Genomic DNA, 17,606 nt, shown 5'->3' on the forward strand with positions numbered 1-17,606 from the left:
TTAAGACTATTTGCCCTGAGTGTTTACAGAGAGCTATATCCTAATGGCTTGCAGTGCCGTGCATCGCACCGCCTGCAGAAATGCCAGTGGGAACTTGAGCGCTGGCTCAGGCGGACGTTTCAGCTTCTCTAACCTGCCCGTATCCGAGGCTCCACATGTCAGGGTTTGGGACGGGAGAGGCAGGCAGCCCCCTGTATTGGGGTCATAGGTAGTGCATGCCTGTGGGGGTCCTGGGCTGGGCAGGGTCGCTGCCTGAGAGACAGACCCTTTAGCAAGACTGCTGTGAGGAAGGAGTCCCACTAGACACCTGCCTGCAGCGTGGTGCTTAGCGACATTTTGGATCCCCCCTGCCAAAGGAAGGACAGAGCTGCGGGGAAGCTGTGCTGTTGTGCTGCAGGTGTAGGAGGAGGCAGGCGATGGAGCGGGGGACGCCGGATCAGCAGCTGTCTTAATCACAGCATGTGCTGCTGGGCAAGAGGAACAAAAATATCTCAGGAGCAGACAAAAGGTAGTAGCAAAATGGGCAAGATAAGTAAGTGACAAGGGAGTGGAGCCACGCTTTTTGTTGTTAGTGAAATACAGATCGGTTCATCGGTCTCAAACTTCACCCTATTAGCTGCAGTGTGCATGTTGCACAGAGGTTGTCAAAACCTTCATACTAAATCTACTAATTCAGACCGCCTGCTGCCACTTCCTAAATGGTATGAAACAGCCTAGCTATCTGCTTCATGTGAGGATATGACAGACTTCAAGTAAAGAAGCAAAGAGCTCCTTTTTTATAGACAGCCTTCCTAGCAAAGTCATGGTTAGTTCTACCTTTAATTCCCAAGAAATGAAACTGCTGTCCTGGCTGACCTTGGGAAGGTCATTTTAAATACCCAGCATGATGGAACCAAAACCTCCTCCCTCCGAGCAGCTAGATGTTTGGTTCATTTCTGTTTTCTTGCTGTTCTTTTCAAGAATGTTTTCAGAGTCACTGGCAAGGCATAATTCACGTTTCTCCCATGGTTTTACTGAGTAAATAGACAATTAAATCATGGTTGTAGATAGAACCTATTGCATTCAAACAAAATATAGAAGGTACAACAAAAGTGGCAACAAGAAAACAAGAATGAAAATCTTCTTTCATTTTCATTCCTATGGGAAACAGGGCCTCACAGACATGCTAAGCTCAAGCAAAGTTAGTATGTAAATTTTCTGTTCCAATAAAAGGAAAAGGTAAAGTAAAAAAGAGCTAGCCAAGATCTCCTTTTCAAAAGATGTAACAGCCTAACATTTCCCAGTTGCAGACAGGAAGCCTGGGAAAGAGAGAAGAAATTTCCAAGACAGATAAGGCAAGTTTTCATGGATGCAGACAAGTAACTGGAACCTATTTCCCAAGCCTCCTCCCTGCTCAGGAGACAAAGGGAGTAAATTCACTGCAACCAACATTGACAAAAGTTTAGCCAGACATAACTACAGCAGAGCCAGGATCAGGCTATGCGTAAAGATTAAGGACGATTCTGCGCCAGTGCCAGCTCAGGAAGCCGATAGCACAGGTGGTCTCATCAACAGGGAATTTCAGTCTCAAACCACAGGTTTTGGTGACAACACCATCCTTTGCCATGGGCATCTACTTATAAATTTCATAGCAGTAATATATCAGAGAGGGTTTATGAATTCTAACCCTGACTCAGGAAAACGGCCTCATTTTTGATACTTACAGAGATGATACAGTGCAAGACCTTTTGGGGGTTTTTTGCCTATTCCATTTCTCCATTTCTGCTCATTTTGTTATAGGTACTGTAATGGTTTTGGCAGGACTAACTTATAAAATGAGGGAAACACTGCAATCAGTGAGAAGGTTGGCTAAAGATTGTCTATATAAATATACGAGTTTTAATGATAGAGTTAATTACCTTTGCATGTCTGGCTAGAGCTTAATGCAAATATAGCTTGAGTTAAACCAGGTCTGGCTTAAGCATGCTACATACTGATGTTCTAGTTTGCTTTTAATACAAGAGCATTGCTGGAGTTTTTCTTTACAGAACTGTTGAACACTGCATGCAAAAATGTTCTTTTACAAGACACAGCTTTAAACAAAACACCGGGTTTTGTGAAATGTTTGGAACCGAGCCCCAGTTTGACCTGACCTGTGCAACATTTCAGGCTCAGATCTCCAATCTGAGAAACCTTATGGGCAGATATTTAACTCCATCCCTACTACTAACACGCCTGATAACGCACTCGAGTGAACTGATTTCTGAATGTTCTCCAAATCCACACCAAAACACGAAAGTTTGTCAGGCCCGCCAAGGCCACGATTACAGCAGGACTAAACCAGCACTAGAACCTTGTTTAAAATTAACTGTACCCTGGACAAGCCAGGGCAGACATAGCAAGGGCAGCGCAGATCAATGTATTGGCAAAACTACGTTGGGCAGCTAGCCTGAAAGCTCACTGCTGGCAAGCTTTGTCACTCTCCTGCTGCTATTGGACCTGAAATTCATTAGTAATAAAAAGAGAGCTTAGATATCTAAGAGCAGCTACTTGTTCCCATGAAAGCCACAGAGGGAGCACAGAAAATTCCCATGGGAGAGCATTTATTCTGTGCCTCTGTCAAGTACGAGTTTACAAAACATCAGCCTATTTTTAGTATTTGTCGAAGTGCGTACTTGGACTTGAAAGTGTTAGCAGCTTTATTCTATAATCTATATTTAGCCATGGTAGTCTAACTGTCATGGTAAGTAAAGCAGGTTTGGTGGGAGCAAATCCTAATAAGGTATCCCTCAGTACTGAAAATAACTGAGTCACAGTTGTAATATTGAAAGTATTTATAATACCATTAAACTACAGTTCGTCGGAAACCACTGTGGAAACCTGTTTTCAGTAACATTGCTGTTTTCTGTGACAGATTGATCTTAGTGCTGAATAACCCCAAGCCATAGCAGAGCTCAGTTTTTTTTCAGAAATTTCATTAATTTCTTGTCCACGTCTCCCCAGGTAATTCTACAAAAATCTAAGATTCATGTTTTGACTTAAATTTGAATACCTATATTTCATCTTTATTTCAAATACTATCTGACACTGTCCTGCTCTCCAGTATAATTAACGTTTTGTTCAGCCATCTTACTTTGGCCATCAGCAGCCCCTCAGCAGTTACATTTTATAAAACAATTCACTACATCAGTTCCTGAAGAAAATGTTTGCACAGATGTAAAAAGGACAATCTCAGGAAGAAAAAGACATTGGACTCATGCATTAAGCTAACTCAGAGAATAATCACGAGCTGTGACAGGCATTCATCAATTAAAGTTTCTGAAGCCATTGCTACTTTTGATTTTAATTATGTGGCTATAAAGCGGGACACAAGTTTTAGGTAATCAGCATCTGGTCCTCCAAACTAACAGTCAGCAGAATGGGGCAAAGGCACTTTCCCAAAGGCTATCTGAGCAAGACAGCTCTCCGTTTACCTGAATTAGGCTGTTAGTACTGCCACGAAGTGTCAACAGTATCTCATCAAATTCTAGGCTTTGAGGCTTTTCTGAGATTACATTTTGCAATCAAAAATACTGGCAAATGAATGTAAGCCTAGAAGTTTATTTCAATTGGCTTACATGCTCTCCAGTTAGTAATTCGTTTCCTGCATTGTGTTTTACTTGGTAGTACATTCTTACTTCTCCCACATCTAAGCAAATCAAACTCTTCCGTAACTGAATAAAATATAATCAAGCTTCTGTAGTTGTGCTGCTCCAGAATAAACAGGCTTTAATTTAACTACTTATATTTCAATAATGATATTTTAATTACATATATACATACAGAAAGAGAGAGAGAGCAAACAAGAACAACTTTTAGAGTACTTAGCAGTGTACTAAAAAACCCAAGACATAGCTGTTACACAAAGTTGTACAGTACAATCTGAAAACTGTACAGACTTGGCAAGCCTTGTGAAAAGGGAATAATCTTGCTATTTCTTAATGGTGCAATCCAAAATAATAGTTTAGGTTAACCAGTCATGCTGCTACCCATTTTATTGAGCTTCAGCTAAATAAATCCAGGCCCCTAGGAAGAATGGAAAGACAGCGAGGTTTAACATTTTATACTTCCTCAGTGCTCTTTGGGATAATTTTTCAATAAATTAGCAACAATTTAACAGGAAGTTATTAAATTATATAGTGAAGAATGGCTTCTGCATGGCAGGTTTCAAGCTCAGTGCTACACTCTCTGGCTTCCTTTAGAAAATGCCTTTTCTCATCAGATAGACCCCTATCACATTAAGTCCAAAGGCAACTAAAAGCATTGAGAAATAGAAAATGCAGCACGTAGGGAGCACTAAACATTGAAAGTGTCTGCAACCGAGAGCTCAGCTTCAGAGAGAAAATCCCCAGGCTTGTTTTTCAAAGGCAGAACCCACAGACGTTACCTGAGGAACCGAGCAGACGGCTACAGGTTTGTTCTTTCTTCAGAGCGTGCTTTTGCTGTAGGCAGGTGACACACGGTTTTCCAGAAGACAGTAGCATGGAGGGCTAAAGAGGCTCCTAGGGAAGCCCCTGGTTCAGGGGAGGGGAAAAAAATGATACCATAAATTTGTGTTGAATACTGTCTTTTTCCCCTGAAAAAGGAAACCCTGAAGAGAGAAGGTTTTACAGCCCTGACAATTGCTATGATGAGCTCTCCCTTCAGATCATTATGTTCCATCTATCTCAGATATAAAAGTTAGCAGTGCAATATAAAGCCCCTTTCCAGGAGGGAAAAGCTGGAGATCTCCAAGCATCAACAGGAAAGATGGTCATGAAATAGAACCGAGGGGGTGCAGGGGAAGAGAAGAGAGAGAGAAAACATTTTTGGTTCCCTGTTGCTTTCAAGGGTTATTCTGAGGGTCATCAGCACTTTCAGAGATGGTGCTTCTGTGCAGACCATATTGTGCAATGTAAAGTGCTTTAAAAGTTTTAATTAAAGAAACCAGTCTGAAAGCAGTTGCTTATTAGAAGTAAGAAGTACTTCTCAGCTGCCTGAGAGGGAAAGCTGAAGGCAGTTCCAGGATGCTTGGAGGCACGCCAAGTAAGTTTCCAAAAATTTACAGGATTCTTATATAGTTGGACTCTCTTACTGACCCTGTCATTATAAAAGGATTTATTTTTTTTTTAAATTAACATGTTTATAGGAATCAAACTGTTAGTCTGAGTATCCTCAAATCTGTTTCTCATTAGCAAGGTGTTACCGCAGCTTTCTTGACTAGTAGCTGGTATTCCTTTGGGTAATATTAACAGCTGCAATCAGAGACTGTTAACTATTACCCAGATTAAAGAGCTTGTCATTCAGATTTATGTAATCGGGGGGAAGAAATAAGGATGAATTCCCTTCTAGCGCTCACAGGTCAAACATTTATCGTAGCTTAGCTAGTATAATGGGCTTGAACCATGTCATAAGCTTGAACAAAAGCAAGATAACATAATATCTCTTCTGCAGCTCTGCTCAGGTCAGGTTCTTCACTGTTTCTATTAAGCAAAGCAATGAGCCTACACATGTTATTTTGCAGAAATTACCCTTTAGCAGAAGCGGTACTAGAAAACAACTAAACAGACAAAAATTCCTCAGCCAGAACATCTCCTCAATTATCATCTTCAGTGTTGCTCGGAAGGTTACCAAGGCAATAAAACTTATCCTAATTCTCAAGACCCACGTTATTTGTTGAAAAAATGCCTAGAGTTATAATACTCAATCAGTTGCATGAATATTAATAGTGCTGAGAGCCGCAATCTAGATAGTTCTCAAACTTTGCAGACTTGTTCAGCATTATGCTCACCAGGCCTCCGGGGAGCACGCCTCAATGACACAAAACTGAAAACGGTTGCTAGAGCTGAGGAAAAGCTCGTACAGGTTCCTGACGCTGCTCGCGCTTCAACTATGCGCAATTTAGCAGCAGAATGGGGCGGGGGGGGTGTGGGGGGGTGGATTTGGGAAAACCCACAAACTCCAGCATCCAAGGCCGTAGAGGAAAAGGCGCTGGCTAAGGCTGAGCTGGCAGAGCCCGGCCAGGCGTGTGCCCGCAGACAGCATCGCTGCCTTCCCCTGGGAGCCGGGGCTGCAGCGGGAACCGCTCCTTCACCCGCCAGTTTGGTGTGTTAATGATGCTGCACACAAAACCCGATGCTCCCTAGCAACTGCTGCCAGACAGGGTATGGCCTTGGGGATTTTTTTTTTTTTTTTTTAATGCTGCTACCAATAAAAAAAGCCATCATTTTACTGTCTGATCGGCTGGGTTAGCCAATCTGGAAAGGTACAAACAGTCACGGGGCTTTGGCTTTTCACTCAAGAATTGAGCAGTAATAAAAAATTCTTTGAAATCCCAGAGTCTGCTTGGGATCTCTTTATAAAAGCCAGGTCTGTCTTAGTTTTGCCCTCTGACTCGGCAGCAGCTTCAGAAACGCAGGCTGGGCTTTGCTCCGCGCAATTACAGAGGACGGGACACCGAGTGTTGTGCCGCAGTTTCAGCGCCTGCCGGCTCTGGGGGTCTCTCTCACCTCCACACCCCGCAGCCCTGTCCCCTCCCCGATGACAATACCAGCTTTTTTGTACAGCATTAATGAAAACCAGATTAGAAATAAGCCCTTCTTAGGAGGTTTATTTTGAAGCTCAGTCAGCTAACCTCTCTTCCCCCCCCCTCCCCATGACGTGGTGATGCTGGGGGCTGGTGCGCTGAGCCCCCCCTGAGAACAACCGGCCAAGAAAGCAGGAACTTCCCAAATCCAGCCGGCTATTGAGCCTAGCGTAGGGCAGGTTGCGTTTCATAGAGCCTCCCAAAGGCTTCACTCATTTCTGTTAAGTGGTTGTTAGAGCAGAGGTAAAACAGAGGCTCCTGAACAGTTGGCAGAAGTCACATTGACCTGACTAGGGCTAGGACTTCACTCAAATAAAAGGGCAATCAGATATTTCTTGTGGTGTCATCGTAAGCTTACCTCTCCCATGGCTGCCATAAAGCCTTCCAAGCTGGATACGATCCTCTAATGCAGGAGATGAAAGACCATGCATTTCTTAACTTTTACTTTCTAGCAGGAAGGAAAGTGTGAAACTTGGTTCATTTTCTCCTGTTGGTCACTTGGATTTAAGCACTTGATATTCAGGGCTGAGTCTCTGAGCAGGGTGGGGAAGTTTGTGCCATGAAAAGTCAAATCTGTTCCATGTCCTTTGGATCTGAGTTTTAGTTTCACCTCCACTTTTCTTTCAGTGTTCGTATTCCAAACTCAGCCTTAGCTGCTTTTTGTTGTTATACTTCCAGGAAAGTCATTGACTATCTTCTGATAAATGCTGAATTACATACTTACATCCATGTTTGTCCTTATTTCTGAAATCTGTAACTGTAGTTCCTAAAAGTTTCATTACATCAACAAAAGCCACAGCATTCACTTTCTTCATCTGATCTCTCTCTACTTAGTACAATTCAGCAGGCGATCCAGGTGACTAACACGCCGAGGATTACAAGGGATTTCAGCAAACCGGCTGCAGAGCTCAGCTTTGGTGTGCAGCATTACGATGGAAGAACTACAAACATTTTGTTGGTCCCATTGTTACACTAAAAATAGTCCCCCTTTAAAAATCTTGTTGCATAGGAAAAAGTTTAATTGTTTAAAAGGTATAGAATAAGCTGAAATTTTCAAGTAACTGCCTTAAGTTTGTAGTCAGATAATCAAATCCGCTGCCTTTATAATAACTACAGAGACCAAGGAGAATTTTTTATTATTATACACCCATGGAATCTAGATATACTGTAGGAGGATTTCCTCTTTGAAGCAGTAGGTATTTGTCACAGGCAGTGTCAAGATACTGAACTTGATGAACAAATTGCTTAATGACATATTTTCCTGGTTTGTTTTTTTTCCTTCATCTGTCTCTCTTCACCTAAAATAGGTTACAATCTATCTTTTTTTTAATGAAAAGTAACTACAGTGTGTTTCATTAAGATCCATCTATGACAACTCTAGCACCAGAAGCATAATAGGGTTAATGCATTAGGCTTTCACTAATGAAGTCCTAAATTCTGTTTCAGAATAGCTCCCATGCAATATAAATTTCATTATTTAAATCTAGTTTCTAATAGCTGTAATTAGTAGTCTCTGTTTAAGAGAAGACCAGCATTGAAATGTTAGATATTTCTGCCTTTTAGGTTATAAGAGGAAAGAAAAGATTTCTACCAAACCAAACCAAACCAAACCCAAAGAAAACAAGTACCTGACAACACTGAATGCTTGAAACCTCACTCACTCTCTACTTTCTCATCAGCCTTAAGTTTCTTTTATCATCTTAGCTAGATACTAGAGCCACTAAATAACTCAGGTGCCTAGAATCTGGGTGAACATCTGCACTGACATCAAAGCCCACCCTTCAAACTATCCTTCACCTGAACCAGCTAGCAGCCACCTGCACTGGAAGCCCTTGTATCTCACCCTTGGGAGCAATTCAGCCCAGCCGCAGGAATGCGTATCACGTGGAGGGACCTTGCCCACCAAGTTGCTTTGGCGTGGTCCTCTTATGCTGCAGACCTCAAGCAGTAGTGCCACAACTTTGTGTTCCTGGCTCACAGCTGTGGCTTGAGAATCCAGGTAAGCATGGAAATAAAAGCAAGGCTGATTGCTTGAGGGCTCCTGCCAGGGGAACTGGGTGGCATGATGCTGGTTCCTGTAGCTCCAAGGTAAGATATGCATTACAGAGTCTTGGGCTGACCAGACCTTAAATAATGCCTTGGCTGTTTAGGAACTTGTGGAAACTTGTGTTAGAACTATGAATTAAGCATGTTGATCTTGTATGGTGCCAGAAAAATAACAGATGCTTTGGAGATAGCTCTTAAAAAATGGTGTGTTGAATTAGAATGTAGCCATTACATGTGAATGCTGAAGATAAGTTTTCTAAGAAATGTATTCCCCCCCATATTCTTAGAGCTGCTTTTAATATGCTTTTGTATTAATCTAATGAAGAGCCAGATAAGAAATTGGATATGTGCCTGTAGTGAATGTTTCTGTTAGCTTGCTCTCAGCAGCTCCTGGCTTAGCATGGGGACTTTCTGGACTGTTGTTCAGAAGCCCCTAGGTTGTTGGGAGTCAGACAGCCTGTAATGTGTCCAAAAAGAAAGAAAAAAGCCACCAGGCTACAGCTGCTCTATTGGCTAGGTCACCAGCTCTTCAGAGCGATGGTCGGACTTGTAATGTGACGAATAAGGAGTGCATCATGTTGTTATTATTCATTGTTGCTACTAAATGTTTCTAGCTGCCTGGTGTTGTTTCAAACTGGGTATTTTGAAGTCTTTCAATGTGTCTGGAGCAGCAAAAGGAGAGGGGAAAAAGAAGAACAATATTAAGTGTATACCTTGCACTCTGATTTGTGTAGCCTGAAATGGCTATATATTGGCAAAAAGGCATCTGTAGCAAAACATTTGTTCCAGCACTGCAAATTGCAGGTACGGCTCTCTGATCCCTGAAGGTATTCACTGAGTCAGAGGGAGAGATTTATAATCCTGACTTCAATGGAGCCACACTGATTTACATCAGCTGAGGAGCCTCTGTGTGCTTTTTAGCCTTATCCGCTTGACAACTTGTCCATCTTCTCATGTGAATTGGCTGTTTTCTGTTCCTAGGCTCTGGTCTTTTCTGCATGTTAGTGGATGTCATGGTAACTGAGGAGCAGCTATGCACAGCAGGCTAGCAAAAAACTCAGACCTGCTGAAGGTTAGGAAATAACTGGGAGGAATGTAAAAAACAAGAAAGACCCTTCAAACTTGATTTTTTGGGTATTTTGTGAAGTAACACAGTAGCAGTAAATGAAGAACACAGCTGGAACGTCTAGCGGCGGTATGGTGGTTCAGTTAGACACGTTGTCAGGCGACAGGGTATGGGTTCAAATTTGGGTGGCTTCTTCTGCCAAGTGTTTGTGGCCAGAGAAGCAAAGATGAAACTTGCCTTTGCACAGATAGGAACCGGATAAAACCCTCTACAGCTCTCATTCCCAAGAAGTGTGCAAGAAGTGTGGTGGGAGCTTGCTGTGGTGGGGGTTTGTGGGAAGGAGCTGTGGGGTGGGGTGTGCCAGAGTGTGACCCACCAGCTGTTTGGGGGGCAGCTTGCTGATGTGGGGGTGCCTCACCAAAAAGGTTAATTGTGAACTTTAATCCAGAGTGATGTATGCTGAGGGATCACATGTCTGAGAAACACTGATTTTTTTTTTTTTTTTAAAAAAAAGGTTCGCAGTTCAAATTCCCTTAATCTACTGACTTCTAGTCTAAAGATAAGTGGAAGACAAGGAATGAGCTTGGCCTAAAACTCCCAAATCTTGGACTCTTGCCTGTGCTGATAGCCTCCAAACAGATGCTTTTCCAAGTGCATTGAAGGCTCTGCATGGGAGGCATCTTCCTAGCTGCAGGACCTTAGGGGTGTTGGAAACTCTTCTAACCATCTTTCAGCCAACAAATGTCTCTGCTTTAGCCAACTGCTGATGGTAGTTCAGGATTCCCATGTCATAGAAGGAAAGTGAGATTTCCTCAGTGTAAACCTTAGAATAACAAATGTATTCTAGTCCTAGGTTAGTTATCCTTTGTATTAGTAACGTTTTGTTTCTGCTTTACATTTGTCTAGCTCCAGCTTTCATCCATTGAATCTTTTAATATAGTCCATAGATTCAAGAACTCTCCAAGATAAAAATCTCCCAGTGTTAGGACATATAAAATGCTATGATTTTAACTGGAATGTGTCACATGGCAAAATAATACCTGAAACATAGTATTATGTTTTATATATAAATCATTCTTCACTGAGGCAGATTTGTACTTACAGAATTACAGGCTTAGTGTAAGGCATCTGTCTGGAAAATTTTTCTTCTAATGGCACCCAGACAAAGCACTTCAGGGCTGTAGGCACATCCAGTGCTGAAATAACATTTACAGGAGTGAGTAGGCTGAAGAACTTCTTGCAGGTGCTGTAATCAGGCCCCCTTTTCTCTTTCTGTTGGTCACTTTCAGACTGGATAACTTGAAACCACTGTGGTGTTCTGGCTTCTGTTCACAATAAAACTAGTAACTGCTCTGCTTTCTATTAGTCACTAGAAGCTACATCTATATAAAGGAAGCTGTCGCAGTGTGTAGATGTCATCTAGTTTCAGTGCCTTTTCTATGGATTAAGGATTTCGTGAGACAGCAGTTGGATTCTTTGGCTCTTGTTCTTCCCTTGCCTCTTCTCCTGAGCTATTACATCAGCATCCTTGCACACTTTCTTCTGGATGTGCACCCAGTGAGCCTTGGCTTCTTGCCCGTGCCCATCCTGCTCTTTCCCTTGGGTTAACTGCCTTCAGCACTGCAGGTGGACATGTTTGCCTCTACCTCAAGCATGTTGCTTTAAGGCATGATGTTGGGATTGAGAATGTATATATTTAACTGGGGGGAAAAAATAACAACCCTGTTGGCTTTATTTCAAAACCAATGATGAATGCAGGCCTAAACTTGCTTGTGCAATCTCTGTATAAAAATCATCTTCTGCCCCCCCCGCTTATAAACATCCAGTGGCTCTGTCTTTCAGATGCTGCTGATGCCCCGAAGTAGAAATGCGCTCTCTGCTGCTCTTCGCAGCCCTGCTAAGTGCAAATCCCATCAGTAATTCACAGCACTGACAGGTTAGGTGCTGAACCTGTGGGGTTGGGCAAAAGGAGATGTGTAGCTCTCCCTGTGAGCTGCACTAGTGCCCACCCTGGGTGCCCAGGAGAGCAGGGTTGTAGCTGGGGAACCACCGTGCTGCAGCTGGGGGAAGGGAGCCCGCCTCTGGGCAGGTGGTGTAATGCCTCTATCGCCTTTGCCTCAGAAAAAGTAAAGAATTGAAATTTGCAGCTGGATAGTGGCTGCTGTATCCTTTGTATGGGTGGAGTGAAACATAGCTTTAAGCCATGTTTCTGCTTCTCCTCAGTTCAAACCTAGGAGGAGTAAAGCCGGGTGCCAGTATAACCTACGCAGGCTTGGCTCTGCTCAGAGTTATGCCCCGCTGCCAGCGGATTGCAGCCAAAGCTCCCTGCTGCAGCCCCGTGCTGCTCCTCTGTGGAGAACCTGGGGGCAGAGTGAGGTGAAGGGGGAAGAAAAGCACGGCAGCAAATCACGCCAGGAGGAACTCCTTATTATATAAGGCAGCCAGGTTGGGGGCCAAGGTTTGAGGTGCTTATGTGGTAATGGAATAAATTAGAACAGATAGGAGGATGCAAGCAATTAATTTGTTTTATTATTTTTAATTTCAGCTTTATATTCAAGTGTAAAGCACCCTGTATGCATAAATGTAAGGATATACAGACAAAGTAGAAACAGTATATGCAAGTTTTCTTATTAATTTGAGAGGTTAAAGGCTTGTCACTGGGGAAAGTGATTTTTGAAGCAAAAAAGATGTAGGCCAAGTCTGTCTAGGATCAAGGATTGTGTTAGGAAGGCAGGCAAAGAAACGTCAGGAAAAGAAATAAGGCAGAATTGCATGCAAGAAAAGAGCAAACAAAACCATAAATTTGGGATCCAAGGTAGACAACAGTAATGAGATGGGGAGCTATTGGGAACAAGATGCCCATATGCATCGATGTGGTCAAAAATCTGAAAAAGATTTCTGAGAGAGGAAGAAATCATTAGGTTTTTATATCTGGCATTTTGAATAGACTGGAGGGAAAGCAAGACATGGATACTGGGTAGGTCAAAATGCTGATGGCTATGAAGTTACAAATCACTTTGATTCACTTCCCCACTGTAATGTGGAAAAGACCCTAATAATAAAACTGTAGATGTCCACCTAGTCTGTCCCCTATGGGGACAGCCTCCCCACTGCTCCATGCCTTTGAGGTTTAATGAGTCGGGGGCAGGCAGAGATGGGATGTGGTGAGCAGGGCAGGGAACTTGCTAAGCCTTGCTTGTCAAGTCGTGTGCTGCAGGGACGGAGCCTGACGGGGTGGCTGGGACCGACTTTGGTGTAGAGGCACTTGCCAAAGCCCCCCAAACTGCTGAGCCCTTGTGGTGGCCCTGCCTGGGCACAAGGAAGAGACAAGGGGGGCTGCTGCTGGGGCATTACTGCTTCATGTACGGGGGTTGCATCAGGGACCAACATGGCTCCAGAGCTGGCATAACCGATGTGTCAAGTGTTACTGGTTCTAAACAACAGTTTTGGCTGGTTGTTTTTTTGGCCTAGGTTTCCCAGAACTAAACAAGTGTAGCTGATTTTTCAAGTTGATAGTTAATGACATGGGGATGGGAGGGAAGTTAATCACTGAGGCTACAGGAAAATGTATTTGCAGGAGAACAATAATGCTACATATCAACAAATTTTTTGTTCTATCACTTGATAGCTCATCAGCCATAAGGCACCAGCTTGGGATCTTTGTAGACTGAGAGCAACAGCCTGTCTACACCTGAGTTATTTTGAGTTTAAAAAGGGCTTAGTGATACTTGTATGAGAGTCATAGAAAGAGTCCTATAGAGATGAATGGTAGCTGGACTGAGGCCAAAACCATCACATGCCTCTTTGTAGTAGTTGCATAAACAGAGGATGAGTAGATCATTTCCCGCTCTCCTCTGCTCTTGTCTAAGATCTTTCTTGTCATAGATGATTATAAATCAAAAATAATGAACTTTGCCTTTAATGCAGTTGAAGCTTTGGCATGAAGGGCTGTAAACAAGCTCTGAGGTCTAGTGTATGGGAACATTAAACCTAATTATTAATAAATAACACTTGATCAAAAACTGAGGGAGCAGTTTAGGGCTGGTGTTATGTTATGCTAAGATGTATATCCATAAATAGTATTAACTTGAGTCTCCTGTGACTAATCTTGTGCTCACAGAATAGATGCGCTCTGTGCAAAATAAATAGAACAGAGGAGCCAGTTTAGTGTGCTGCCTGCCTGGACCTACGAGTCCTCCCCCAGGCTTCGGCTCTTCCTGGAATGCACAAGGATAATACATCGATTCATGCCTCCTCCTGGTTTTTGCTTTCAGTTCAGTAATTTGGCTCCAGAGAGGTAACACAAGGATCGGTCCTTTTTAGACTATTTTACAAGTTGACTAGTTCTGTTCTTAGATTTTTAGGTTTCCTACAAAGCTCTTCACAACACTAAAAACTGAAAAGAATTCTCTATGGTTAAATTAAGCGCTAGCAGTATGTTTAACCTTAGGTAAAAAAGCAAAGAGGCCTTTCATTGTTCATGTGTTTTCTAAGACTAAACCTCTTCTGTGAATCCAACTAATGCGTGGCTATACAAATCCTTGCTTTTCCTCCAGGGTTACAGGCTCCCTATTTTATATCCACTCAGTTATTTCTCCTTGGTTACGCCTTTTATCTGTGTACTCTGACAGTCACTGCTCCGTGGACAGTGATGCTCTTTGCACATATCTCTATGGCATTGTCATCCAAACACTGGTTGAACCATCTTCAGAAAGATTGCCGCTTTACTGTCTCCACGAGTCCTATTTTCCTTCTTTGCTATTTGTGAATAAAGCATTAAATTCTTTGACAGGTCTGGCTATATAGTGACTGGAAGAAACTAGACTTCTTAAATCAACCTGCTTCTGGAAGCTGCTGTCTGATTTCTTCTGCATTAACTTTGTATACAAGCACCATACAGCCTAGTAGATAAGTATCTATTTTCCCCAAAGAGAATGCTTGTACTTTTTGAGGGGGGCAGGGGATGTTATGTGGTTTTGTTCTTTCTTCAACTGCCCCTATTTTGCCACAAAATATTCTTAAGATTTATTTAAAATCTTAATACTTGGGAAAGTAAATGCTGCTCTTAAACAATCATGGCCAACCTTGCAGTCCTTGCTTGAGAGAAGTCTTGTTTGAGGAAAATGGTCAAAATATAGATTATAATTTTCAGTGCTCTACAAAACTATTCTTGTGTCATTTGGACTGGTCTGTATGACTAGCATCAGATATGACCAAAAAGACCTGTCTGAAGATCATACCACTGTGGGAGTCAAACCCACGTGTTCCTGTGGAAGAAGCCTGGGCTGTGGGTGACCCTCTCTGGGGAAGAGTGTTCCTCTGGCTGTGGCACTGACCACTGATCCCCTGGGGTGATCACCCTTACAGCTGATCCCGCCAGCGCAGCGAGCCATCTTGCAGCCCCACAGCTGCAGTGAGACCCCGGAGCGATGGGCAGATAACTAGGGGTCTGTGGGGCACCCCTTTGCTGGGGAGAGAGAGTAATCGGCTTGTAACCACTCTGGCCCAAACCCTGGGGAGCAAAGCAGGCAAGCCGGCATGTCCTGTCCCCAGGCAGCGGGCACCACTGCCGAGGCAAAATACCCCCAAACCCTGGGCTCCTTTCAGTAATACAACTTATAGTTTGATGTAGAATATGCACTGCAGTCAAAAGCACTTCTGCAGCTGCAGCTGGGGATTCCCTCCTGGGGGTGGCAGTCGGAGTATCACTTTGAACCAGCGCTGGGAGGATGCGGGGCCAAGCAGGTGCCCGAAGCCGAGGTACGGCTGGGAGAGTCCCCAGCAGCCTGACTAGAAACCAAAATGCTCCTTTACTGATAGTGGGGGGCTATGCAGTAAGCCTCCAGCTGCTTGCTGGGAAAAAGGCACTTGGGTTTGTTGTAATACCATGCCCAAATACATATATATGAAATCAAGGGCTTTTTGATAATGTTATTCCATCCTGTGCATAATTCACTCCTTTCTAATAGTTTGCTGGGCTTTTTCCTTGCACTGAGTGCTGCTTCCTCTATTCTGCAAGAAAAACATCAAGCAGAGCAAGCATGTAGGTACTTTAATCCAGAAAGGGTGTATGCTTATTTTTGATAGCTACAATCTGCCGATAGTGAACTGAATAATAAAAGTTACAGCTAATCTGTGGTAAATGGTAACCTCAGAGGTCTGAGGCAGATAAATTAGTGCTATGATTACAGCTACTGCCTGAATGTATTTGTTACAGGAGTTGGACAGACTGTAAATAATTTTTCCAGGTATTATTTGGACCTCTTGTAAAAGAAACAATGCTTCAACAAAAAGCCCAACTAGCATCCCTGAGAGTAGAAAGCCAAAGAAAGTAAACTACTACATTTATTTAAGAAAAAAAAAATGGAGTGGGGGTGAATCTGCTAGAATTACTTGAATAAGGAATTAACAAAGCTGCTTCTTCTGTTGGGGAAACTTACTAGTTTTGATGCTTTGTCATGCAAATCCCAGTGACAGCAGCAGAGCATATGGCATTTGTTCCTTATTTCAGGTTGTAAAATAGAACTAAAGTCTGATTACAACAAGTAAATCCCAAGTATATTCATGGAACCTGTCAAATCTGGTAAACATCAGAGGTTACAAAGCAAATCTTCAACTTCTATTCCATGTGTGTGCACATTATACAAGTGTATAGGTCTCTTCAGCTTGTGAAGAAAATAAAAATTGAGATAATGCTGCCTTCCTGGTGCTGACAGTAACACATGTATCTTCACTGGGTATTGCTTCCCAAAATTAAATATGTAAGTTCAAACCCAGACTTGGGTTTAGTTTTCTGTGCCGGTATTTTTAGCAGTAATATCCGGGTGGGTATTTTTGTAGTAGGTTTTCTTTCCTCTATTTTAAAAAATGTAAATATCAAACATTAGTCTCTACTGTGAATTGAAGTAAGAATAAATAAAATCTGAGTTGACTGGGAGTGAGGTAAGAAGTTCATTGAACTAATGAGTTTCACTCCACTTCTAAACTTGATGTTAGTATTCTATATGGAAAAATATTTATTTCAAAACTTTCTTCCAAAATACATTGAGAAGTCCCTTTTCAGTAATGTTAAACTTTGCAGAAGTTGAAAACCACTGAAACATCTATATTTAGAAATGTTTGGGTTTGAGAAGTCATACTTCTCATGAAAGAGCAGCTAGTCAAAAGATGACCTGATCCTTCTACTGAGATATGTTTTAAAATCAAAATTAGCTATGTAAGAGCTACATATATTTTTTTGTTTCTTTTTTCTTTGAAACTTATAGCACATCTAATCTCTGAAATGAGGGAGGGGAAAGAAACCTCATCTGTCAAAATCTTAGCATGTATCAAATGGCTTCCTGTGTCTTTCAGGTGCCCAAATTAGCAATTTTTATTTCTCCAGTTGCCAGAACCAATCTGATAATTCTCAAACTACAGTTACGCATTACTGGTAGAAAAATAACCATTGAAAATCTGGTAATAAAAAAAAGGCAATTTAATATACAAATAAAAGTCTATAGGAGAGTGCAAGTCAACTGTGATAACGCGCTACTTAAATAATCCCCAATTTGTGAGTGTGTCAGCGTGACTGTGGCTCTCCGTAGCAGTGTGGTGCCACTGCTGGGGGCCCTGGGTGTGGAAATGAGGTGCAGTTTGCTCCCAGGGCCACGCTGCGTTCATAACCTTTCTGCTTTTAGTGTTATGCTTCAGGTATGCTTTTAGCCTTCATTAGCAGCGAAAGATGACTTCCCACAGAGCAGACGATAGCAACAGCACTAACAGATATAAAATACCTTGTGCTTCTGACCGGTTACATGATTACACAAACAAACTGCTCCTGGGCTGGTTTTTGCGTTGTGAAGGGGGGTGAGGTGATGGTGCCTGTCCCCCCTGCCATGCACCCCTCTGCAATGTCTGCTTGGGGGCTTG

This window comes from Balearica regulorum, chromosome 4, assembly GCF_011004875.1.
Source record: "Balearica regulorum gibbericeps isolate bBalReg1 chromosome 4, bBalReg1.pri, whole genome shotgun sequence".
Lineage (NCBI taxonomy): Eukaryota > Metazoa > Chordata > Aves > Gruiformes > Gruidae > Balearica > Balearica regulorum.